The following is a 25,936-nucleotide window of genomic DNA, read 5'->3' on the forward strand; positions in this document are numbered from 1 at the left end:
ACATGTGTGACGTGCAAGGGAGAAATAAACGTTCAGAAAGTGTGTTAATTTCGAGCAAAGCAAGGGTACAACAAAAGAAATTTTCCCAAAAAGGTAGAAGGGAGGTCTGTAATCCAGTTTCCCAAACTTAAGTTTTTGGCAGAAACCAGCTGCGAAAGCAGACCTCAGACTGGCTTTGATAGCGAGCACTATCCTCCTGAGATTCAAAGGCCCAGGTGGAGACTGGGGTGGGGACAGACATCGATATCCCACTATGGCCAATTTCACCCCAAGTAGCTGTGATAGGGCTCTGATTGCAGCAAAGAGTGGCAATCAACCTCTGACATGGGTCAGTAAAGCATGTAGGAAAATCTCTAGATGCTACCAAAATAATATATATGTATCTTTGGATGTACCATGTAAGATTGGTAGTAAATCTAAAATTTAAACTAGTCCTTCATGCTCTCAGTATAGTACATATATTACCTTCTCTATTTAAATATATAATATAAATATTTAAAATATAAAAAACCCTTAATTCAGCACTTGGTTTATGCTGCAGCGAATCAATCTAACTGTTCTAGCATCTGATCAAGCCAATGAATGTTTATTTTGTTGCACTGAATAGGCCTTTTACTGTGAAGATCCAGTAACCAGCTCCTGGGTTTCTCCCACTCTAACTCCCAACCTGAGTAATTTACTCAATATGAGAAACATTTCTTTTAATTTAACTAAAGACTAGGATTATTCTTCTTCCCTTGATTCAAGGCCATTTCTCAATTTTGTAATCCTGCTGAAATACTACTTTCTTTTCCCTTTCTTCCTCCTGGTTTTCCTGATATTTTATGTCTTTAGATTTCCTACTCTAGTGTTCCAGCCAATATTCATTTGAGACATCCTAACTTAAGAGTTTCAAATGGTGATTGCTTGAATTTCCTTTGTCAATATTACCTCCGAATTTTGTATTAAAAAACTATGATAGACAAGGAATAGATATGGGGCTGAAAAGGAGCCAGGTGTGTATAGTTAAAACAACAGCAACATCATGATGTACTTTCCTAAGTTTAAAAGAAAAGAGTAGAGTAACAAGCAGTTCAGTAAAATAGTTAACTTTATCTTTATAATAGGCTAAGTGCCACAAAGAAGGAAATAAAATGTAAATTACTAAATAAAAACATTCTCAGATAAAAATATGTTAATTAATTTGAAGTTTTGCCTAACTCGTGATATGTGTGGGAAACAATCCAATTTGAAAGTTGTGGATAGAAATGAATTATACGAATTTTAAATAAAACTTCAAATATCTATATTTCAGGAGTGTCATTTAGTTATGGTAACTTTATAAAGAGCCATTTTAATTTTGAATAAGTTTAAGTATTTTGTGTCATATATCAATATTAAAATATTGATTCCTATCCAAATATACAAAATTATATATATTATACATATGTATATACTATTGTATGTACTATATATATAAATATATATATTTCCAAATTAACTTCAAAATATGAAAGATGAAATAAAATTGTAGAATTATGAAAATGTGTGGAAGTCTTTGGTTAGAGGTTTCAATTTCTCTAAAAACTGTATAGATATATAGATACCAAATATTCTCCAAAGCACTATTTTGATTGATGGGCAAAAATAAAAAAATTTCAGTGTTAAGGGAATTACCTACATCAAAATTATATTATTCATATCTAATAAGAAAATATTTATCAAGGCTGGAAATTTCATATTAGTGATTAACTAATAACACTGCTATGTTCAGGTAGAATAGTGCTCTTTATGTTGTTTATTATAGATCAATTCTCATCCACAGTCGCCTTATCTAAAGCTTGAATTATGACATGTTAAAGAGAAAAAGGACAATGCAATGATATTTTTAAAATATGTCCAAAAAGTTTTTTGACACTCCATGCTTCCAGAAGTGGGACTTAACTCCCCTAACTCTGCATATGGGCTGGACTTAGTGACTTGATTCTAATAGAATGTGGCAGAAGTTATGGGTTGTATTGCTGCCAAGGTTAGATTATAAAAAGACTGCAGCTTCCATCTTTAGGGTGCACTCTCTTTTAGATCATTTTTTCTGGGGGAAGCCAATCACAACCTTGTGACATTTAGTCAGGGATGGGGGGGAAAATGGAGACTTCCACCCAACAGCCAGGATGACCTGAAGCTTGTCAACAACCACACGACTGGGCTTGGAAGCCGTTTCTCCAGTCCTAATTGAGCCTTGAGATAACAGCAGTCTCATCTATGGCTTGACTGCAACCTCCTAAGGAACCCTGAGCTAGAACCACCCAGCTGAGCTGCTCCCAGATTCTTGACCCACAGAAACTGTGAAATAGGTGTTTATTTTTTAAGCTATCAAATTTCGGGGGATGAAGAACTGTACTTGTTAGTTCATCAGGGATGAAAGCATAGCATTGTTATTTTTCAAAGTTGATGGATCATGTTTGGTGGGTAGTACAGAGAAAAATACTTTTTTTATTAGTAATTTGAATTAGTTACCTGTTTAATTACCCAAGGCTTTATCAAACAAACAAAAAAGCAGGCAAAGGGCATTAAATATGTATGCAGTGGTATGCTATTTTGTTTACATGGGGCTTAGTACAAAATATTTGAGAGGCTGTAAATTAGTGATTTAAAACAAGGAACACAAATAAGCCCTGTTACCAAATACTTATTTTGAACTACACCCATGATGACCAATCGCAGAACAAATTGAAGGCCAAAGATAACAGACTGGATTAGATAACAGAAGGTGATTATTTATGTGAAAGATGTAGACAAGCACTTGGGATGTATTATGTGCCCAGAAAGAAAACAAGGTAGTTAACTATCCACACTATCCTGTACATTATTTTTTCCAAGTTTAAAACTTAGAGCTCAAAAACTTCCATCTCAGAGGTACAAATCTTCCTCTTTCTTTTAAAAAGAGCAAAATGTTTAATCATAAGAATGCAATATATATTATTTAACATTATTATCTTATATTGAATATTTTGATTTTTTTCTGGAATTTTGCTGATAGAAACAATACCGCAAAAGTCCTTCTTAAATATTTATCTTTTGGGAATATATTCATTGGGCAAATACCCAGCTGTGCTTTGCTGTGAACAAATGTATATGGTTTATAAAATATGAATACTGTCAAAATGCCAGTGTAGAAGGACTGTACCAATTCATATTCCAATTACAGTGAGAGTGACAATTTCTCTATAGTTTTGCTATCACTTACCAAAACTCTTAGCATACTTGCCAATCTGATAGATAGAACCTATTTTAATTTCTATTTAATTATTAGTGGAATTAGTATTTTCTTTTATATGTATAAGCCACTGGAATCTCTTTTTCTATAAAGTGCCTGACCATTTCATCATTCACTTACGCTATTGGATTATTTGTTTTTGTTGTATCAAGTTATATGAGATTTTTCCTTCATAAACTATTAACTGAGTTTCTTGCCAATCTTTAGCATTACAAAGGGTTTTTGTTATTATTTTTATTGTTTGATATACAGAGGTTTTTTTGGTTTGTTTCTTTGCATTTTAGTTGAATTGGTCAATTTTTTTCCAAAATGTTTTCTGAATTTTGGTATCTTGCTAAGAAGAAATTTCCAAGCTCTGAGATTATAAATAAATAGAGAGAAGGGCTAGAGTTATATAGGACTAGGAATCCAGACCTGATTATATCTCATGGAAAGAAGTGTAGTAACTACTGACGCTATCTCTATCCAAGTAAATTTTATTGTCCCCAAGCACAAGAAGCCTAGAATTTTTTCTAGAACCTGCAGACTGTGCATTCAGCAACCAATGAGCACCATCCATCTCCAGGGCCTTTGAGTGGGTCTGTAGTTCTATAGGCACTGGGGGAGGATCTCTCTTTGGCAGTTGCCCAGTGATTATCCAATAGGACTGATGATTACCACTGGCCCAATATTTTGCTCAAATTATTCTTTCTAGACAACAATCTTTTTCAATATCCCAGGAAATTCAAATTTTCCCAGAGTCAGTGATAGGACATAGACATCTAGACAGACAATGACAGTATTATAAAGAAAGCCTGAATTTTGTGGGAGTGAAGGAATCCAGCATATGAGGTCCAGCTCATTAAGTCTGTGTGTAGTGGAATACACAGTCTTTTCATAACCTCTTACAAAATATCAAGTATGTTAAAAATAATTTCTTCCTATATTTTCTTTATTCTTCATATTTCTCTTGTCAACTGCCTTTTATCATTTTATTTATAATTTACCCCAGTCATGTTTTTTTCCATAATGCTCTCAAGTTCTGACAGGTGTGTCCATAGTCTCACTCTAGCCCTTCCTTCATTCCTTTCTTCCTCCTTTTCTTCCTTCCTCCATTTCCTTTGCTCTGATTTTTTTTCTTCCAAGACAATATTAAAAGGTCCATATAGAGAAGAGCATGATAGGACACAGTGAAGTATCAAGATTAATATACATGATAAAACCTCATATTTCAGTCTAGGGCTCAGTATATTACTCCTTTTGTACCCAATATTTAATCTGAGGCAAAATAGCACGATAGAAGAATAAAGGATTTGTTTAGACAAAATTAATCTCTGGGAGTCTATGCTGTCTTATCAGTGAATTTTGTATTAAAACAATGTCAGGACTTTGGGTGAGAATTAAGTAAGATCATATTATAATAAAGTGATAGCAGTTTTGAGAACTCAGGCCTTTTGATTCATAGTTCTAAAACACAACTGAGTAGTCTAAAAATAAACCTAAGTAATCCCCAATATTATTCTGTTTTATTAAATTTCATGGCTCAAATTATAGAAAATATAAAAATTTTCTATTTAACTAAGGCATTAAGTAGTGTATTACTTTTTTTAAGTAGCTAAACAAATCTTATTTATTTAGTTGTTTTTAATTTATTTTATTTTTTTATTGAAGTATAGTTGATTTACAATGTTGTGTTAGTTTCAGGTAGTAGTGCATTACTTTTAACAGAAGTTATTTTCCTAGATGTAAACAGCAAAATATAAAGACTCCTTAAATAATGATTTGCACTGATTTTTTAAACGTGTGTATGTAACAGAAATACTACAAAATAATATTTAGTTCAAAAGTAAACATTTATTTCAATTTTGTGTTATATTCATACTGACATTGTAATTCAATTATTTTTCTAGATAACCATATGCTATTTTAAGATAACTGGATATACATGAAAATTTTTAAAAATCCAAGTCCCCTCAGTTCCAGAAAAACAACAACAAAAATTAGTGTGGAATAAAGGTAATTCCGTTTAAAAAATAGAGAAAATTGCCTTAGCAATTTTAAATTGTGAGAAACTAAACTTAATCTTCATTTTCAACAATTTCATTATCCAGTCAATTCATGAAAAGGACCACATGTAAACATTACCAAATGAATCCTCTGAAGTCTGACTGGACACACTGGTAACTGAATCACTTATCCATGTTCTAAATTATGAAGCCTGGTCCTTAATATAGAAACCCTTCCTGAGTGCTTCTTCAATAAAGAAAAGAGCCAAAGTTCATGTTTAATACACATGTAGACTAGCCGCCTTCTCTTATTTTGAGAAGGGGATGAGAAGGCAATGACATTTGCACAAGAGCAGCTTTGTCTAATATTATTTAATCTAAGCAATTACCCTATGGGACATATTATTAGCCTCATTTTTCAAGTGAGGAAAGTAAAGTTAAATAATTAACTCAGGACAGTTTCTGCAGCTGCCTTCCAAAAACCTTTACAACATGATCCAATTACTAACTGGTTAGTTGCATTTATATATGTTTCTTTTGATGGCCATCTTCATGAGAGGCTGAAATTATGAGTGGATATAAAAGTAGAATTTGATGACAAAGAGAAAGCTGTACAGATGTGGAAAGGATAGAAAACCTTTTTAACACTACAACATTTGAGCTGTGATACTTAAGTAATTTGGAGAATAGTAAACGGCAACATCTAAATGTCAGTTTTGTATTCCACTTGTTTTTTCAAAAATGTTCCATTTGATCCAGTATTTTCACTTCTGGAAATTTGTTCTTATGAAAGTGCTTAAAATACAAAAATAAAAGGTCAAGTTACCCATTAGAGCTAAATTTGGAAATTCTTAAATGTACATTAGTACAAGAATTTTTAAGTAAGAAATTGTACTGTGACATTATGTAACTATTTTAAAAGAATTAAAATAGAGTTAACATAGAAATGTTATTTTGTCATGTTAAGGTAAGAAGTAGGATATAAATTTATATATGAGGAATATCACAACTAAGCATGTAAAATAGTTTTAAAAGATTAAATGAAATATTTATAGTGGCTTTTTTCTGTTTTAAATCATTTTGTAATTCTTAATTTTTTCTGTAAAGGGAGTATGTTACTTTTAAAATTGGAATTTTTGTGTAATCAAAAGAAGTATCCTTTTTCTTTGTTTTGTTTTTTTTGCAGTAAGCGGGCCTCTCACTGTTGTGGCCTCTCCCGTTGCGGAGCACAGGCTCCAGACATGCAGGCTCAGCGGCCATGGCTTACGGGCCTAGCCACTCCTCGGCATGTGGGATCTTCCCGGACCAGGGCACGGACCCGTGTCCCCGGCATCGGCAGGCGGACTCTCAACCACTGCACCACCAGGGAAGCCCAAGAAGTATCCTTTTTCTTTATTTTGTAGATTTTACAAGATGTTTAGAAATTAAAAAAAAATAAAATTGTCATTGTCATTGTCTTTACTGTCATTATTGTCATTCACAAATATAAACTCTTTATTGTCTTTATTGTCATTCACAAATATAAACTCTCTCTGAATTATTTCTTTCAGATCCTATGAAAAATTATTTTCCCAATAATTTTAAAATAAATAAAAAGTAATACATCACTTTGATTAATGAGTACAGTAGACTCATTAATCAAAGATGCTGTTTTCAAAAAAGAGTCCAAGGGTATGCTCTTTACTTTAAGACATGGACAGATAATAAAGACATGGACAGATAGTAAAAGTCCCATGCCACCAAAAGGATGCTTAATATAGAAAAACTGTGATGATTGTGACTGGCTTTGTGAATTACCACATCAGTATATTCTGTGATCTGTAATATAAATACACACACACACACACACACACACACACTTTGTATTTCATTTGCTTCTTGTTTGCCCGTGAAACTGTCTTTTCTTTTTCAAAGGAACTCTAGGCAGTTCTTATTTTTCTTTTTAATTTTTAGCCTATTATTGCTCTGTGTGAAATAAGATGATGTGTGATCTTAAAATGCCAGTTTAATCAGAAATCCATAATTTTTCAAATTTAGAACTTTAATTCAAACATTTAGGTCCTTGGAAATGGCTGCAGATATTTATGATGTCTACAAGATAGCTGTGGATATAGATAGATTGAGAAATAGGAGAAATTTCTCTGAAAATATTTCCAGTGCTATTTTAGATTCAAAGTCAACACATATTATATTCAAAAGAATAAAACTAACTTTCAACATGGGAAATAGTGTCAAAGGGAATTCAACCCCCCTTTCATAAGGTGCAGAAGATGTTAATCAACTTTACTGAACTCTAATTTACATATAATAAAATGTACCCATTTTAAATGCACAGCTTGAAGAGTTTCATCAAATGTATATTTCTGGTACTCTTTACCACAATCAAGATATACATATAACATTTCCATCACTCTATAGGTTTCCTTGTGCTCTTTCCCTGTCAATCCCCTACATTCTCAGTCCTAGGCATGCACTGACCTGCTTTCTGTTCCTATAAACTAGAGTTGCTTTTTCTAGAATTTCACGTTATTGAAGCATATTATATGTACTCTTTTATATCTGGCTTCTCTCACTTAGCATAATGATTTTGAGATTCATCACTGTTGTGTGTAGTTCAAACATTTTCATTGCTGGTTGGTATTCTTTTGTATGGATATACCAGCTTTTGTTTATCCATTTACCTGCTGATGGACTTTTGAGTTCTTTCCAGTTTTTGGCCGTTACAAGTAAAGCTGCTCTGACTATTTGTGTAAAGTCTTTCTATGAACATATGTATTTAATACTCTTGCATTATAAGAGTGAATGTTTAACTCTAGGAGAAACTTGCAAATAAATTTGCAAAGTGGTTGTACCATTTTACATCACCAGCAGCAACGTGCGAGAGTCATACATACTGGTCAACACATTTTAGCCATTCTAGTGAATATGCGCTGGTATCCCATTGCAGCTTCATTTGCATTCCATGATGTCAAACACTTTTCCATGTGCTTACTTGTACATCTTTTTTATGAAGTGTCTGTTAGAATCTCGTGACCATTTTAAAATTGTTTTTTCCTTTTATTATTGAGCTGTAAGAGTTCTTTATATATTCTAGATATAAGTTCTTTCTCAGATGTATGTGTTGTGAATATTTTCTCCTAGTCAGTGACTTGCCTTTTCATTTTCTTCGTGGTATGTTGTTTCAGTTGCCTTTGGCACTTAAAAATGATTTTTGTCATGTTGTGTGGTGACATTTCATGTGGTTTTAACATATTTTAAAATATTTATCATTAATATCTTTTTCTGAAAAGTGAAGAAAATCAAGTGTTGTGAAACATTCATTTACACATCATTTAATTCTTAAGATCTCACGGGGGTTATCCTGAAGTTAAAAACATAATATTGTGGTACTGAAGTGAAAGATTCAGGTATCAAATTATTGAACATATCTCTAACCTATATAGTACCTATTATTTCAAGCAATGGAATATATCTCCCTGTAGACTAGCTGCCTTAAGGCACAGTCACCATACTGTATTTCAAAGTTATCTGAAATAATGCATTCTCGTGCATGTTTACATTATGTGTTAGCCCCATTTTTTTCTTTTTAATTTTTATAAATCAAATATATAAAATTTACATGGTTCTAAAGTAAAAATTCTATTAAGAATATTCTTATTTTTAAGACTCTTAAGACTCTCTTAAGAGTCTTATTTTCATCTCCAATATCATATTTCAATATTCATATATGAATAATCTTATTTTTCCTTTTTATAACAGAAAGATACCATTCTACTTTTTTCTGTTCTTGTGTATCTTATGTTTTATTCAAATAAATGCCCTTTCAATGAGTAAAGATTAGAACAATTACTTTGGAAAAAATAATACAGCATTTGGGCAACTTCTGGAATTCAATATTCATAAATTTTGCTGAATAAGACAGTTTTGATAATTATTACAGATTCACTTTAACCTAAAATAATTGATTCTAAGGAGATAGTAAATTCTTACTTCACAAGAGGACACATGCAATGTAATCATAAAGGTAAATAATAATGACAGGTAACATTTTTGAGTGTTTACATACCACCCAGCATTCTAATTAGTTTATGTGCATTATCACTTTGAATGCTTACAATCACGCTATGATGTAAATGCTATGATTAAACCCATTTTCAGCTAAGTAATGAGAGGTTTAGTTACTTGCTCAGGGTCACAGAGTTGACCAGAATCTGAAGTCTCAACCTGTAATTACAGTGCTTAATGATCAATGCTAAGATACAGAAAAAATAAACATATTTTAAGATATATGTGGTAGCAGATTAAATATATATGGAATAGATTGGTAGCAACAACCAAAAGTAAGATTCAGAATTAAAATAACATCTTATAATTTTAACTAGTTTAAACCATTTTAAACCACACTGACAGATATTTATTGTCAATATAAATAGCAATTAAATTGCATATAAATATTATACATGTATATTTATGAAAGATCTACACTCTTTTTACTATAGTTGAGTGTACATGTTCAACTAACCTTTTATACACACTCTCTAGCAAGTGTCAAATAAAACCAGATGTAAGAAAATTACATGATCAAAGTTTAAAGAAATAGAATTCTTAAATAATATACACAATAAAAGATAGAACCCAGCTGTATGCTGCTGCAAAAGAAATGAGCACACGAGAATAGATTTTCTCCACTCTATTTTATTATTGTTATTAACCCTGTAAAATGAGATTCAGTACTCCACCTTAATATTTATTTTCTTGCTAGAATTGTACCAGATGGAAGAATTTTATATAACTGAAAACACTGATTGGTATGTCCTTCTGTTAAGAGTATTATCACCAATATAATTCTACTTTCTTTTGTATCTTAACAAATATTATTTTTTCTTTTTATGTCATGCCATATAACCCTTTTTCTATTATTATGTCATACTATGAAACACTTTCAAAATACTCCTTTCATATATTTTGCACATGTCTTTACAAAACCAGGCCACCTATGAGTCATATGTCAATGCTGAATATCAAAAAGGATAACCCAAAATGCAGTCACATAACCTAACCAACCTCCCAAGCAAGAAATCAAGGATATAGTAAAATGGGAAAGGCCTGCTATTAGAATCTTAAATAAATATTTATGGGAAATAGTTTGGAGCAAGATGTTTACAGAGGCTCAAAAGGAATGCTATAGCAGACATTAACCTTAACATCACTTAATTGTCCAAAGGAATATGGGGAACTGAGCAGTCAGTGCATCAATTGAAGGGTGCAGAAAGTAGAAGTAGGGATGTACTTCATGAAGCAAAAATGCATAATCACATATCAGAGGTTCTTTAAACTTCAGATGCAAAGGAACCTTTTCAAGTTCAACAGTGATGGAAAAATTGTTTGGCATGTGTCATCTTTTTTTTTTTTTTTTTTTTGAGGTACACGGGCCTCTCACTGTTGTGGCCTCTCCCGTTGCGGAGCACAGGCTCCGGACGCGCAGGCTCAGCAGCCATGGCTCACGGGCCCAGCCGCTCCGCGGCATGTGGGATCTTCCCAGACCGCACAAACCCGTGTGCCCTGCATCGGCAGGCGGACTCTCAACCACTGCGCCACCAGGGAAGCCCGTGTCATCTTTTATATAATCCCTATGTACAAAAGATTCACATATGTGTTTGTAATTATGGGAAGCTGCAGATAGATTTATTAAAACTTTTAACCTAAATTTGTTTCATCAATACTTTCCAACAGACAAGACTATACTACCCTTAACATTAGCAAACATAAATGTAGAATACAATACCAGTGATGACTGGTGTTCAGGTATTTAGACTTCATGATATAAATTAACTGACTACATTTTTGTTTTGTTTGTTTGTAGCTTGTCTTCGTTATCCTCACCTACTCCTTTGCTTAACATAATTTATTATAGTTTGTATTATTTTCTTATTAAAAGCTATAGAGACTCACTAAAACAATGACGAGATGCAATAAAGAATATATTAAACCCATCAATGTTACCACCTAAAGATAATTATTTTTAGTTAACAACCTGTTATATAGGCACATATATATGTTCATATATATGTGCGTGTGTATGTATATGAGTTGCTACTATAAGAAGGTATGTATATATGTGTGTATGTATGTATGCATAGTCTTATTTCTAACAAGGAGATCATTCTGAATACATTTTTGATCATTTAAAAATGAACAGCATAACATGCTCATATTTTCATGATAATAAATACAAATCAAAAGTTTTATTCTTTAATAGCTTATAAACAATAGTGTACAAACTATTCCTATTATTAAACATGTTCTCAGAATAATTAAGTGAAATTAGAATTGTTAGATCAAGGGGTTTTTATGGCTTTCTGCACACTTTTTGGTTTTTTTTGCTTCTTGAAAGAATTTGCCCTCCATCTTATCCCCTCACGGAAGGTGTAGCAGGATAATCTTTCCTCTGCATCCGTAATAACTCTTAACAATTTTGCCAATATAATACAAATAAAATATTTTACTTTAACTCATATTTTTATTATATCTTTTCAAGAATTTATTGACCTTGCTGTTCTTTTTTTGGTGTGTTTATTAGTGTCTTTCACTCAAAATTTTTTTTTTTTTTTTAAGCTGGTCAGGAGTTATTCGAGTTTTATTATCAGTCTAGGCAAGACTAAAAATTCAAAGCAAATTCAATTTTGCTTAAGGGAACATTGTAAAGTAACAATTCTTCATATTACATGCCTCACGTGATCCATTTCAAAACACAGAGAATTACACCTTTATGTGTCACTGTTCCAAGAGACAAACAAATGTGAACAGCTAAAACATTTTAAAAATGCACCAAGCTTATGAAGTCTCAAACAAAACTTGAATTTTCTGTACATACACCTGTCAAATGAAGTTATTTCCTGTGCACCACTCCTCTTGCAAAGTGGTCTTCTGTTCCCTTTCATTTGACCTAGATCAGCTAGGAGACCTACAGAAAGATCGGGATGGCTTGTGATTTCTATCCTGGGACAGTGATCTCTCTTTTCTCGTATATCTAGAAAGGGACCTGCTCCAGCTGCGGGAGAAGCTTCTCCGTCTTGGAGATCTGTGGCGAGGTGGAGGACTCCTCCTCCGGTAATCATCTCGAGGTCAACGACCCCCAAGAAGGAGGCGGCCACGATTTCAACTTCTCTTTTCCCCATTCGACAGGTCCACTCTTACTCGGCAGCCACATAGTGTTCTCCCGTCTAGTTCTCGGACAGCATTGGCTGCATCTTGGGGATCTTCAAATTCAACAAAAGCGAAGTCAGGAGGGTTTCTAGCAACCCACACACTTCGGAGTGGTCCATAATAGCCTACAGCTCATTTCAATTCAGTCTTGTTACCATTGTTTCCAAGATTACCTACATAAACTTTACACTCCAATGGACAGAAATCACGATGCATTTCGAGATCTCGGGTTAGAAACGCAGAGGCTCAAATCCCCTCCCGCGTGGCACCCGCAGATGCTCTTGCACACCCATCGTCCACAAAATGGCCTGGCAGGCGGATTCTTTGCCACTGCGCCACCAGGGAAGCCCAGTGGTGATGTTTAGGAAGGGACTCCTCTCCTTTTAGAAGCACTTCTGTAGATATTTCAGTAATATATCTGGGATCTGTTTATCTTTCAATCCTCATCTTTCTCATCAGAAAGTTGTGGTTTTACTCTTTCAGGTTCTTTTCCTTCTGGTGTCCGTTTGCTAGCTAGATCTTTGGGTTCACTTCTGTGCCTCTTTTCAACTTAGTCTTCTCCTTCATTCGTTTCAGCCTGAGCTCCTTCGGGCCTCGCATCTCTGTCTGGCTCCTCCTTAGATTTCTGTTTAGGTGTTAATCCTTCGGTTTGACTTCTGAGTCTCTTTTTTTCCTGGAGGTTACCAGGCTTTACTTTATCATCTCTTTCTTCTTCCACGTGTGTCCCTGGTCTTACTCTTCCCGGTTCTTCTGCAGGGAGCAGTCCAGCAACTCACTCTCTGGATGTAACTCTACGTCTCTCTTCCTCCTGGTCTTTTTCGTCTTCATCGACAGAATAATCTGATTTTGCTTTTTCAGGGTCTTCCTCAGGTTTCTGTTTGGCAGGGCCCCTTGTGAAATGAGATGTGATGGTGGTCTGCCTGGTAGTTTGCCTTGTAATCCTGGGGCTACATGAGACTTCAGCTGATTTTGTTTCTCCATCGGACTTGCTTCTCCTGGGCATGCAAAGTTTGGAAACAGGTCTGGGGGACTAGTTTTTCTCTGCTATTTCCACTCTGCGATCGTCACCACTTGTCTGGCTCCCGTTTTCTAGACATCCATTCACTTCCCGAATGAAACCATGAGCTCCGTTCTCAAGGACAAATCTTTATTTAAACGGGATTTGACTTTAGCCCGGTAGCCCTCCTCTGATAATTCTTCTTTTCCAAGTCACATAACTGGTTTCCAAGTCACCATAACTGGTTTCCAAGTCACATAACTGATTCTTTATTTCTGTCTGCAGAAATTCAGGCAAGAGATTCCATTTCTCCTTCACGCATTCCTTTTCTGTTAAACTATCTCTTTCCAAATCTCTGAGCCGGATGGTCGCGATGATTTCGTGAGCGGCATCGTGGGGTTTGTCATAGACCGGCAGCGGCCACGGGTAGACGGCGGGCTCGGCCCCCATGGGCGACTTGAGCCTCAGCTCCAGCTTCTCCGCCATGTCTGCGCGCGTGGCCGCCGCACCAGGCCAGTCGGGCGGTGGGCCGAGGGGCGGGGCCTTTCACTCAATTTTAACCTGGAATATTTGTCATTTTTTTTGGTTTTGCTTTGTGAGCGTTTTCAGAGACAGAAATTTATTGTTTACAATAAATTAAGCAAATGATTTTTCTAGTTAATTGTTTTGATTTTATACTGTTTGTAATTTTTTTGCACACAGACAACTAATGTTAATTTTTATGTAGTTAAAACAATTAGTGTTTTCCTTAATGGAAAACTATTATTTTCCATTACTTGTCTACTTATGCAGTTATTCCTTAAAAGGCCATATATATATAATATTAATTTTGCTTAATCATAAATACTCTCTTCAATCTGGTGTAAGTTCAACTAAATTTTTCCATACACAATGTTGCCATTCTTTTAACTGTTTACTTACTCCTAATATGTACAATCTTGCTGGATACTGAACATCACATTATTATAGCTTTTATTGAAACTATTTATTTATTGAACACTTACATTGAACCAGGTTCAAAATTGCTCTAAATTCAATTAAAAATCTCCATAAACTATGAAGTATGCAGTAAAATTCCATTTCACAAATAAGGAAGCACAGAATCAGATTAAATAATTTAAATAGTTGAAAGAAGTTTTGATATCTAGTGTATTTAACTGTGTTTTGTTAAACACAATTAAATACTGCTTTTTAAAGCTGTTTTAGGAATTTTTAAAAAAATCTATAAATGGATGAATAAATAAGTAAAATAATTCTAATGATGTATGCTATAATTTATTCAGTTAAGTCTTTTTTTTAGTCTAACACTCTAATTCTTCCCACCAAACATAAGGAATTGCCTTGAATGCCATACGCCTAAAGTTCCACACTAATTTTTAACATTAACCAAATAAATCTGCCAATAAATTATCAAATAAGAAAGAATGTTCCCCCATTGTGTGATAATTTACCATAAACACAATTATTAAAAGAATATAGTAAAATTTGGAGGGCAGATTTTGCATAGAGCCTATTATTCTATAGTGCATAGTTTGTAAGCAAATAAGATTTGTTAAATCAGCAAGTATGGAAGCATTAATGACTTTATTAATTTACCTAGAATACACCATTCTGAGAAAGCCAAATTCAGTTTTGACCCTTTACTCTCAATGAACATAGGTAATTTTAAGAAATAAAATAAGTCAGTGTTAAATACTAGGATATCATTTGTTTATTGGAGACTGCTGATCCAATTCCTTTCTCCTTTGTATCTGCAAAGCACCATTTCAGTACCTTTTAAAGTTAACGTGATGTTAAGCTATCCACATGGCAGGGATATACAATAATGCAAAGCAGATGAATTTCAGCCCCATGGGAATTTGCAGTGAGTGAAAAAGGGTTTTATTATCCATCTAGGCAATTGCACAGATAAATGTCAGAAAAGCTGATAATTTTAAGCTCATAAATAAGAAAAATGTAAGTAAACAACTTTATCCCCAACCTTTTCTAGTGATGAAGCAAATTTTAAATGATTTAATAGATTTGATGCTTCATATCATTTTCTACAACTGGAAAAAATGAACAGTTGTTTAAAAATAATGTTATAGTGGAGAAGAGCAGAGAGAGCTAAATACTTGGTTATGACCACATGCATATTCTTAAATAGAAACCTAAGAATAAGGCAAGAAAACCCTACAAAAGAAGCCTGCATAACACAGGAAGAGATGCCAGTTTATAATCTACTTGTTTTAGAATAGTCAGTTACTGTTACTTTGCTTCTTACCTAATGAATAAAGAGATATGGGAAAGGGTTAAGTATAAGGAAGTTTAAAGATATTTGTATGCAATCCTAAAGAGCCGATGTTATTTTTTCAATTATTTTACTGATGAATAAACTAAAGTTCAAAGTCAAACAGCCATTAAATGGCAAAATCTCAGCTCATGTCCATATTTGTTTAATTTAAAAATGTTCTTCCACTTGGCCATAAGAACACTTACAGAAGATTCCATAAAAAATAAAACTATGAATATTTGTTAGCTAAAACATACTCATTTTAATGACATTACAATAAATGTACATAAAATAATATCTATTATAATGTCTAAAAATACATTAAAATAAATGTGAACAATGAATTAGATTTTTTAAAAGCATCAAGTCATTATGGCAACCTTCAAAATTTACAGTCCTGGGCTTCCCTGGTGGCGCAGTGGTTGAGAGTCCACCTGCCGATGCAAGGGATACAGGTTTGTGCCCCGGTCTGGGAAGATCCCACATGCCACGGAGCAGCTGGGCCCGTGGGCCATGGCCGCTGAGCCTGCGCTTCCGGAGCCTGTGCTCCGCAACGGGAGAGGCCACAGCAGTGAGAGGCCCGCTTACCGCAAAAAAAAAAAAAAAAAAAAAAAAAATTTACAGTCCTTTACTTGCATGCAACTATTATTTACTACTGACTACTAAATATAGTTGCACTCCTCCCTAGAGCACTTTATTCTCTACATGCAAATAAACATAAAAACAATGTGTTTCTAACCTAAACATTCTGATAAATACAAAGAAAGCACACCAAGAGCTAGGACTGGTTCTTCATCATTTAACTAAAATTTTGTAACATTTTAAAAACAACAAGCATAAAAATAATAGAGAATGTTCAGAGTTAAAATATCATAGTCATCTTTTAGTTTAAAGCTGTGGCTTTATGTTATTCTACATTATATTGTCAGATTCTTATTTTAAAAAGGTCAAAGTCAGAAAGAAATACATATATACACATATATATAGTAGTCAGAAGTATGTACTTGTGCATAAATCTAATAGAAACATAATGTGTAGAATGTAAATTGTAATCAAAATGTAACATATTTTTGTCTCCCATATTCCCTTCAAATTTATTTAATTGATAAATCTTTTGCTGTGCCACTGGGAGAAATTTAGGTCGGTCTCATTGACTTTTCTGTTAACTTTTTGGTCATCAAGGGTCCTATATTGATTTTTAGTCTCTGAAAACAAAGATTATATCAAAAATTAAAAATATCTAGTCCAAGATGTCATGTAACATAAATCTTCACTATAAACTAAGACTTCTTTTCCACCTTGCCAAAAGTTGGCGTTCTCTGACATTTGGAAGAAGTGCTTGGCTTTTTTATCTTCCTGCTCTGCCTACCTCTAAGTATGGCAGAGAGAAGGATAAGGGAAACAAAACATTTTTCACTTGAACTGATCACTGTTTTTTCCTGTTATAAATTAGTACTGGGCCTAGCAAATGTTTAGAATTATCTCTTTTTCTACTGGGACACTAAAAGTTCTTCTGAGATTCCTGGGGTTTTCTCCCACCTGTGCTTCTTTTGACTCATATATAAGTAGTTCAGAAGGTGGTTTGCAATCCTTCAGAAGCCCCTAGAAAGCCCTTATATACTTCTGGCTTCTTGCTGCTTGAGTCTCTTTGTCCCTGTACGTAAGTGACCCATCAGCCAGGTCCCGAGAAGACTCCACAGTGGCATTGGTCTTCTAGTGCATAGCTCACTTCTGGTTTATAGGAAATATACAACCTCTTCTCCAACAAACTCAGAGTACAGTCTGATTCCAGCCTTAATGCAACTGACCTGGCCCTGAAACCACAGAACTGATTTGCTCTCTTTATCCTCAAGATTTCCTGGATCAGATAATCCCCAAATTACAGTGGTCACACATTAAGTTCTTAAGTGATCCACTTAAAGCACCACCACCTGCTAGGCTTCATGTGGCAAAGCTGGCAACTACCTCTTTGGGTGGAGGAGGAATATAGCTTATAGAAAAACTTCAGGAAATTCACTCTCTTCTACATGATCTAATCCAGGTTTCACATATTCTTGATTTCACTAAGTGGTCTAGGATTCAGGGACCCAGTTCTAGAAACTTTTCTGAGGCAAATCCTACTATTTCCCTGACCAATGGGCATTTCTTGAATCTATGAATATCTGTAAAGAGATAAGTGTGTATGCGTAGATAGATAGATAGGTAGACAGAGTTGAGATTAGTTAGTAGTTGAGATTTCCTATCTTCTTAAACTCTTCCCCATCTAGAGTCCCCTAGTTTTTTTAGAGTAATTTAAAAAATAATTTTCAAATGAAATATGTGAGATATATGTTTTCTGAATTTTTAAAATTTCCTTAAATATGTCCACGTTTACAAGGAAAAATAATTTGCCTGGTATATGATTCTTGGTTTGCAATAGTGTGAAGATGCTATTCATTGTCTTCAAACTTTCACGATTTCAAATGTGAAGTCTGATGCCAGAAAGAGAAAATGAAGACTGATACTGTTTTCGGTTTAAGTAATCAGGAGAAGAATACAGTTGACATTTATTAAGATGAAGAAGAAATTCGGGAAGAGCAAGTTGGGGAGAAAGACTAAAGTTTTGGTTTTGGTTTTAGATGTGGTAAGTTTGAGATATCAGACATTTACATGAAGATGTAAAGTCAGCAGTCGGAAATCTGAGCTCAAAATGCATGAGAGAAATTCAGCAGGAAATATTTGAGATTTATAAGCCTATAGATAATATTGAAAGCCATAAGACTAAGTGAGATGAGTTACTGAGTGAATGATGATAGAAAAGAGTTGAGTTTCAAGGACTGAATCCTGTGTCATATCAATATTTGGGATTAAGAGGAAGAGCAGAAAAGGAGAGATCTGAGGAGAGGGGGCTAGAGAAAAACAGTTTAGGGCTGTGTACCAAAAAAAGCTAAGTGAATAAAGATTTTCAAGCACTTTATCAAATTATGCTTATAGGTCAAATATGATGAGGACAGATAATTGAGCACTGGATTTATCGACATAGAAATCATCAGTCTCTTCATCAAGGTCAGCCTGGGTAAGTGCTAGGGGGTGAAAGTGTAATTAGACTAGACTTAAGAGACAATGGTAGGAGGGAAGTTGGAGACAAGGAGTGTAGATAATTCTTTCAATGGGTGTTGATGTGAAAGGGAACAGAAAACTATGCCCTTAGATCCCTCTTTGCCAAGCTCAGAGGTAGCAGAATTTGCAGGTAGGTAAATCCTGAAGGAAATTAAATCAGCTTGGGAGTCAATTCCTGACTGGAAATTCTTTTTCTGAGAGGGAATTTGGGGCAAAATCTCATTAAGGCAAAAAAGTTTTTCTGAGACTTTAACCTTATAAAGTAAAGTGACTAACAAAGAGCAACTATACCTGCAGGAGGAAATCAGGTCGAAGTTGCACGGTGCAATTGTGCTAGAAGCTGGAAATATCAGAGGCTAATGTAGCTCCACAGAATTTTTTAAGTCCCCAGAGAAAATTCAATGGAAAATTTTAATTCTACAGATTAATAGTAGAGCTTTTTAACTTTCCAAGGGTTTTCACATAATCTATCCTATTTGATCCCCATGACAAACTGTGAAACAAGCAAATTTTTATTTTTTCCATTTTACTAATGAGGAAATGAGACACAAAGAATACATAACATTTGTTCAAGATCACAAAACCAGCAAATTGTAGAACTGGGATTGAGACCAGGTCCCCTGATTATAAGTCTAGCACTGTTTTCACTAAATGAAGTTGTAAGTCATAACTGAGAAATGGAAGACTGCCAAGAAATTGCAAAATTTATATATCAATTGGTAAAAGTTACATAGGGACACTATGTCCAAAATTTAATTATGTTGAACGTGTAGCTATTCATCTTACCAACAAACTAAAATGATATATCAATTAAAGTTACTGTGCTCTTGTTTTCCACTCTGGAAGACAGACTATGACTGCCTAAGTAGTTAACAGGGCACTTTGGGTTTGTGTATTAATAATACAGACTTGAAAGATTTCTCTACCACCCATTTCCACACTATTTCACAATTTAATACCTGCATAGCTCTGGGTGCATTAACTAATATTGACTCAATTTTCTAATCGTTAAATTAGGGCAAGTTTTATCTACTACAAAACATGGATGCAAATAAGAATTAAATATTGAAAAATAAGTACAATGTTAGTTAAAAATGTTTATCAATAAATGTGTTTCAATTTGGATCCCCAGGCACACCACAGTGGTCATACTGGTTTAGCCTTAACTGGAATATTTTGAAGACTCTGCCCTATTTCATTCATATAAATGGTGAGTCAATCAGGAAGGAGAGTATAGAACAATGAAAATTTTAAATTGAGAACCTGAAAAGTAAATGTAGAACTAACAAAATTGCAAAGCAGGAAAGAAAAGATAAGCTAAACAACTCAAATATTAAAATACATGAGTAATAAAGGGAAAAATCATATACTGCCAAGTGAGTTATTTCATCTCAATAGTTTTTTCTGACACCTTCAGTCAGACTTTCCAGAAATTCAATGGGACAAGAAAAATATGTAAAGCTAGACCTCAATTGTATTTTACTCATGATTTACACAGATAAATAATCCAGGTTCTCTACCAAAATCCTGGTCACCCTGAATTCTTCTTTTTTTCTCATAACTTCCATTTAATTGTCAGCAAATCCTGTCAGGTGTAACTTCAAAGTTCAGTTGATCCTTGAACAACTCTGGGGTTAGGGGCACTGCCTTATGCACTGTTGAAAATCTGGATATAACTTTACAATTGGCCCTCTACCCCCACTTCTGCATCCCTGGATTCAAACAACCATAGATCCTGGAGTAGTAAAGTATATATTTAGTGAAAGAAATCCTAGTATAAGTGGACCTGTGCAGTTCGAACACTTCTTGTTCAAGGGTCAAATGTACATCCATAATAAGGCCATACCCACCTCACCACCTCCACTGCTAATAACCTCTTCCAAGCCACCATCACCCCTCAGTCTCCTGTGTGCTCTTCCTGTTAACCTACTCAACTCCAGCTGCTCTGGCCTCATTTCCCTCCTTTAAAATCCCCAGGCTTAGGACTTCAGGGCTTTTGAGTTGCCTTTACCTAATCTTAGAAAGCTCTTCCCCAGATGATTACATAGTACCTTGCCTCTCCTTCAGCAGATACTTGCTTCCCTGTGAGACGACCCTTGCCCCACCTCCTTGTTTGAAATTGAGGCACCAAAGTCCCCTAATCTCTGCTTTAAATTTTCTCCTGAGTCATTAGTACTATACTTAAGTATTTATTTTATTTCCTTCTCTTTCTAGGATGTAAAGTTCTGTAAGGGCAGGGATTTTTGTCTACTTTTTAACTGCTATATCCCCATGTCATAGAATAGTACTTGCCCAGTAGTAGATAATGAAAAAGTATTCTTGGAACACATTACCCTTTTTAAATAATTAGAAAAAAATTAATTTATGAAATAACGTAGATATTTACACATCTATTAGTTTATTTTTCCACTGTATTTTCATACCAAACTATCTGCCATTAAGTATTTTGTGGAAATAATCTTAAAGGAGACCTCTACAAAAAAATTAATTTGTAAGTAACTTATTTTTCTCAATATGTATAGTATATTTATATTTTTATCATATAAAATATCTTTAGAGGAATTTTCATCTTATCTCAATATTATATATTAGTCCTAAACTAATAAACACCATCTAAACTATAAAACTATTAGGTCGGTGTACAAAGTTGTGGGACTATACCAAAAAGTAAATACCAGTGAACCAATGCCCCAACCTGAAGGCATAAATAATATTTCACAAAGGCTGTTTCATCATTGATAGATTAGACATCATACACAATTGAGTTTCAGAGATAGAAGCAATGGTTGGCAGAACACATGTTCAAAATTTAAATTGGTCTTCATTATCTGGAAATAGGATCATAAATAAATATAACAGAATTAAGTTACAAGATCATTGTAGTACATCTTAGGGTGAACAAAAAAACTGAATAAAAGAGGACAGAAATATAATTTTTAAAAAGCAGCAAAATTGTTTAATTTGTACTTTATTTATTAGCCACTATCCTAGACAAAGAATACAATAAGAAATGAGTAAGCCATGGCACCTAGCCTCAAATCTTCTTTTCCATTGCAAGGAGGCAGAAAGAAACACCAAAATAAAATGCAAACTGCAAGTTCAAAATGTCCATAAGTGCTGAACTAGAGGAGTGCAAACAATAGGAACACAGTGGGAAAAAATAATTATGAATGAGATCATTAATATGTGATCTTCCTCTTAGCTCCAGCACAATCAGTCATACCATTATCATCCCCATGCCCTTAATCCTAACTACCACGGGAAGAAACAGATTGTTTCCATTAAGCAAAAGGATTGGATTCCTACTGTCCAGCTCTGCTCCAATTATCAATGAGTAAGGAAGGGAAGAATAACACAAAATAGCATGCTCACAGAAGTAAGTTCCTGAAGGTGGATGGTGTGCAATTCTCCCAGAGAGAAGTATGAGCAAAGCAAACCCCAAGAATATTGAAGCTTGAAAAAGTGCTTTTATGTATTATCTATGAATGCTGAAGAGAAGAGACAAGAACTGCAAGAATTCAAACCATTTGCTTGCTTTTTCTCCCTTAATGGACACTTTAAAAAATCTGTATTCATGGGCTTCCCTGGTGGCGCAGTGGTTGAGAGTCCGCCTGCCAATGCAGGGGACACGGGTTCATGCCCCGGTCCGGGAAGTTCCCACATGCCCCGGAGCGGCTGGGCCCGTGAGCCATGGCCGCTGGGCCTGCGCGTCCGGAGCCTGTGCTCCGCAACGGGAGAGGCCAAAACGGTGAGAGGCCCGCGTACCGGAAAAAAAATGAAACAAAACTGTATTCATTACTTATTCAGTCAGTACCCTAGCTCAATTCTGCTGCCCACTTGCACAATCAGCAGACTCCTAAGGAGATCCTCAGCCCTTGAGAATGAAAAGATGTTGTGCCTGAATCATGGAGAATGCTGAAGTAAAAAAACAAATTACAAATTTTAAGATATTTATTTGAAACTTGAGAACAATCTTGGTTCTGTTCTTGGGAATGAGAAGCTTGACAGGGAAGATTCCTGGTTTTGACCTGAACCTCACTGTTATCTATATAAGTAGATTTCACTTAAAAAAAAGAGATTTTTTTTTCCTATAAGATCAAAAATATATTCAAGAGATAGTAACAATATCTAGTGGAGCTAACAGAAAATGAAGCAAGTATAAAATGTTAGACAAGTGTTTTGGACTGGAGACTATGTTTTTTAAGAAGTCATAAAGCAGACTTTATAAAGTTCAAGCACTTCAAATTCCCGTTAGCCTCAGGTAAGTCACTCAGAAATCTCAGCTGAGGTGGTTTGTCATTCTGTTCAATCATGAGGAAATGACTAGATAATTCCTCAATGTTTCTACCAGAACTGTTATTTCTGTGAGGAAAAATTTAAAGTATCAAATCAATTCTTAGAGTAACAACTTACTCTTTACTATAATTTAAATTTTGACTCTATAATAGGAAGTCTCCTCTATGGTTCTAAAAATATCTTACAACTGCATTTTCCATAAGTCTTTTGAAGACATTTATGTTTGGACAGTTAACAAGTCACTAGGGAGTTTGTGGACAGGAAAAAGCACAACCCTAACAGTAAGCCCATGTTTTTATAAAGGATGCCTGGTGTTTTAAAGTTGTGGGCTGCAAAGTTGTGGTTAGTGAAGAAATTAGTCATGAAAACACAGCATAGCACAGCAGGGATTTATTATGCATGAACCACTTCCATTTTTTGTTTATTTGAAATAACCTAGATGATGAAAGTGTTGAAATTTCCTCGTGGCGCATAACTTTAGGGGAGTGCCCCTCTCTCCTCCTCAATACATCATGCTGACTGAGATTATTCGGAAGATATGATTACTGCCCAAAACTGAAAGTAAAGCAAGGATTTCTTTCAACACATGGAAAATTCCAAATCTGCAAACATGGAAGTTACCACACCCATAACTGAATATTCAGTTTGTTTTTCTGAAAATCAGCACACATGTACATGACTTTTAAGATTAAAGTAGACACCACTCCCCAAACATGAATGTGAAATGCAGAATTTGGTGCAAATAGGCTTACTCAGAATTACAAATACTAAATGGGAGAATTTAGGAAACATGTTCGTTTTCTCCAGAGGAATAAATTAGAAGTTCCTGTAATACTTCTAACATACTAATAAGCTTTGAGGAATTGCATAAAGGGCTTAAAATTTTTTAAATGCTTCAAATAACTAACTCTTGAATTTGTAGCTAATTTGTTTTTCTCCTACACTAAGCAAAACATCTCCTTTCCAAGAGTGCATTTGTGCATCTCTGCTCTTTTATTTCAACACCACCTCACTATACTCAGAGAATGGACACCTTACTTTAGATAAGCATATGATAAAGGATTTGATATCACATTATCACCTCCAATCATATTTGGTATTCTGTGAAAGAAATTATTTCTCAATAGTAACTAATATAGGATAATAATCTTGAAAGTCTAACGTATCTTTACGTTAGATGGACTGAATGTGTTTGGTCAGGTGTGTTTGAACAGATATCCCCCTCCCCCTGAATTATCCTCTCAGCTAGGAAGTGTCTTCCATTAAAATGAAGATATTATTCTAAAAGTTCCTTTTTAATTTTAGAGAGTATATATCTTACCAAAAAATGGTAACATTAAAGCAGAAAGACTAGGCAATAAGTTTATATGAGTCAAGGCTAGGGCACCATGAGAACATGAAAGACTGGAAGAGAAGAAAAACTGAAATGGGGAAAAGGTTTAGAAAAGGAAATTGAGGTATAAAAGGTTATAATGCAAGATTATTCTTTATAACATCTATTCCTTGAGACAGTGCAATGCATCAATAAATCACGAGATATTAATACAGGAAATACTGTATAACAATGGTAAAAATAAGCTGATGATATATATGTAATGTATGTGAATCTCAAAGAAAAGATGTTGAATAAAAGAAGCTAGAAACAAAAGAGTACTTACTGTATGTTTTCACTCATATGCAGATCAAAAAGAGATGAAAGTAGTCAGTAGTGCCTGAATTCAGAAAAATCATTAACTTTGGGAGGGAGGATGATGACTAGAAGGGGTGGTGTGTTAGGGGCAGAGAATGTTATCCTATATAATGATGCATAGTTTTATATATATATACACACACACACACACACACACACACACACACACACACACACACGTGTGTGTGTGTATAAAACTAATTTATCTTAAGTACTCTGACAGCCAAGTAAGGCAGACAGACTTTAAGATGTCCTCCTTTGGTCTCCACCTTCTGCTATTTATGTTCTTATGTAACTTTCTCCCCTTGAATATGCATTTAACCTATTGACATGTCTTTAATGAATAAAATACAGCAAACCACTTTTGTGTTTGTTGCATAAGATTATGACTTTTGTCTTGCTAGCAGACTCATTCTTTTGCTGACTTTGATAAAGCAAATTGGCATGTTGGAGAGGCCCACTGGCAAGGAACTGAGGATGGTGTCCTCCAACCAACTGCAAGGGAGGAATGAAGCTGTCAGTCCCAAACACCTAAACTATGCACAGATCCATGACCCATAGAAACTGAGATAATAAGTATGTTGTTTTAAGATGTGTCGGGGCAATTTGTTATGTTGCAATAAACAATACATCAAGCAAAACAAGTCTTTAAGCCAAGTTACCCAATGATCTACCAGTTCTGGATACCTGAAAAGTATATAATGGTATAAAGCAGATTATTTGAAGTGCTTTTTCTTGCACTTATGTTATGATTGTTAGATGTACGTGTACAAATAGTCATACTTTGAGTTTGCCTTGGACTAAGGAGTTTCCCATGATGTGGGTCTTTCCGTTTTAAAAGCAAGATAGGGCTTCCCTGGTGGCGCAGTGGTTGAGAGTCCACCTGCCAATGCAGGGGACACAGGTTCATGCCCCAGTCCAGGAAGATCCCACATGCTGCGGAGCGGCTGGGCCCGTGGCCATGGCTGCTGAGCCTGCGCGTCCGGAGTCTGTGCTCCGCAACGGAAGAGGCCACAACAGTGAGAGGCCCGTGTACCGCAAAAATAATAATAATAATAAATAAAAATAAACAAAAATTAAAAAAATAAAAGCAAGATAGTCTTGGGCAAAACGGGACAGTTGGTCACCCTACAAA

General features: G+C 34.8%; 1 pseudogene; it reads right to left on the reverse strand.

Moving 5' to 3' along the window:
* Positions 1-11,727: 11,727 nt before the first annotated feature.
* On the reverse strand, positions 11,728-12,691 carry LOC113629611 (serine/arginine-rich splicing factor 3 pseudogene; annotated as a pseudogene).
* Between the last annotated feature and the right edge of the window lie 13,245 nt (positions 12,692-25,936).

The sequence above is a fragment of the Aethalodelphis obliquidens genome, unplaced genomic scaffold, assembly GCF_003676395.1.
Source record: "Aethalodelphis obliquidens isolate GAN/ISIS:26980383/991018 unplaced genomic scaffold, ASM367639v1 scaffold27, whole genome shotgun sequence".
Lineage (NCBI taxonomy): Eukaryota > Metazoa > Chordata > Mammalia > Artiodactyla > Delphinidae > Aethalodelphis > Aethalodelphis obliquidens.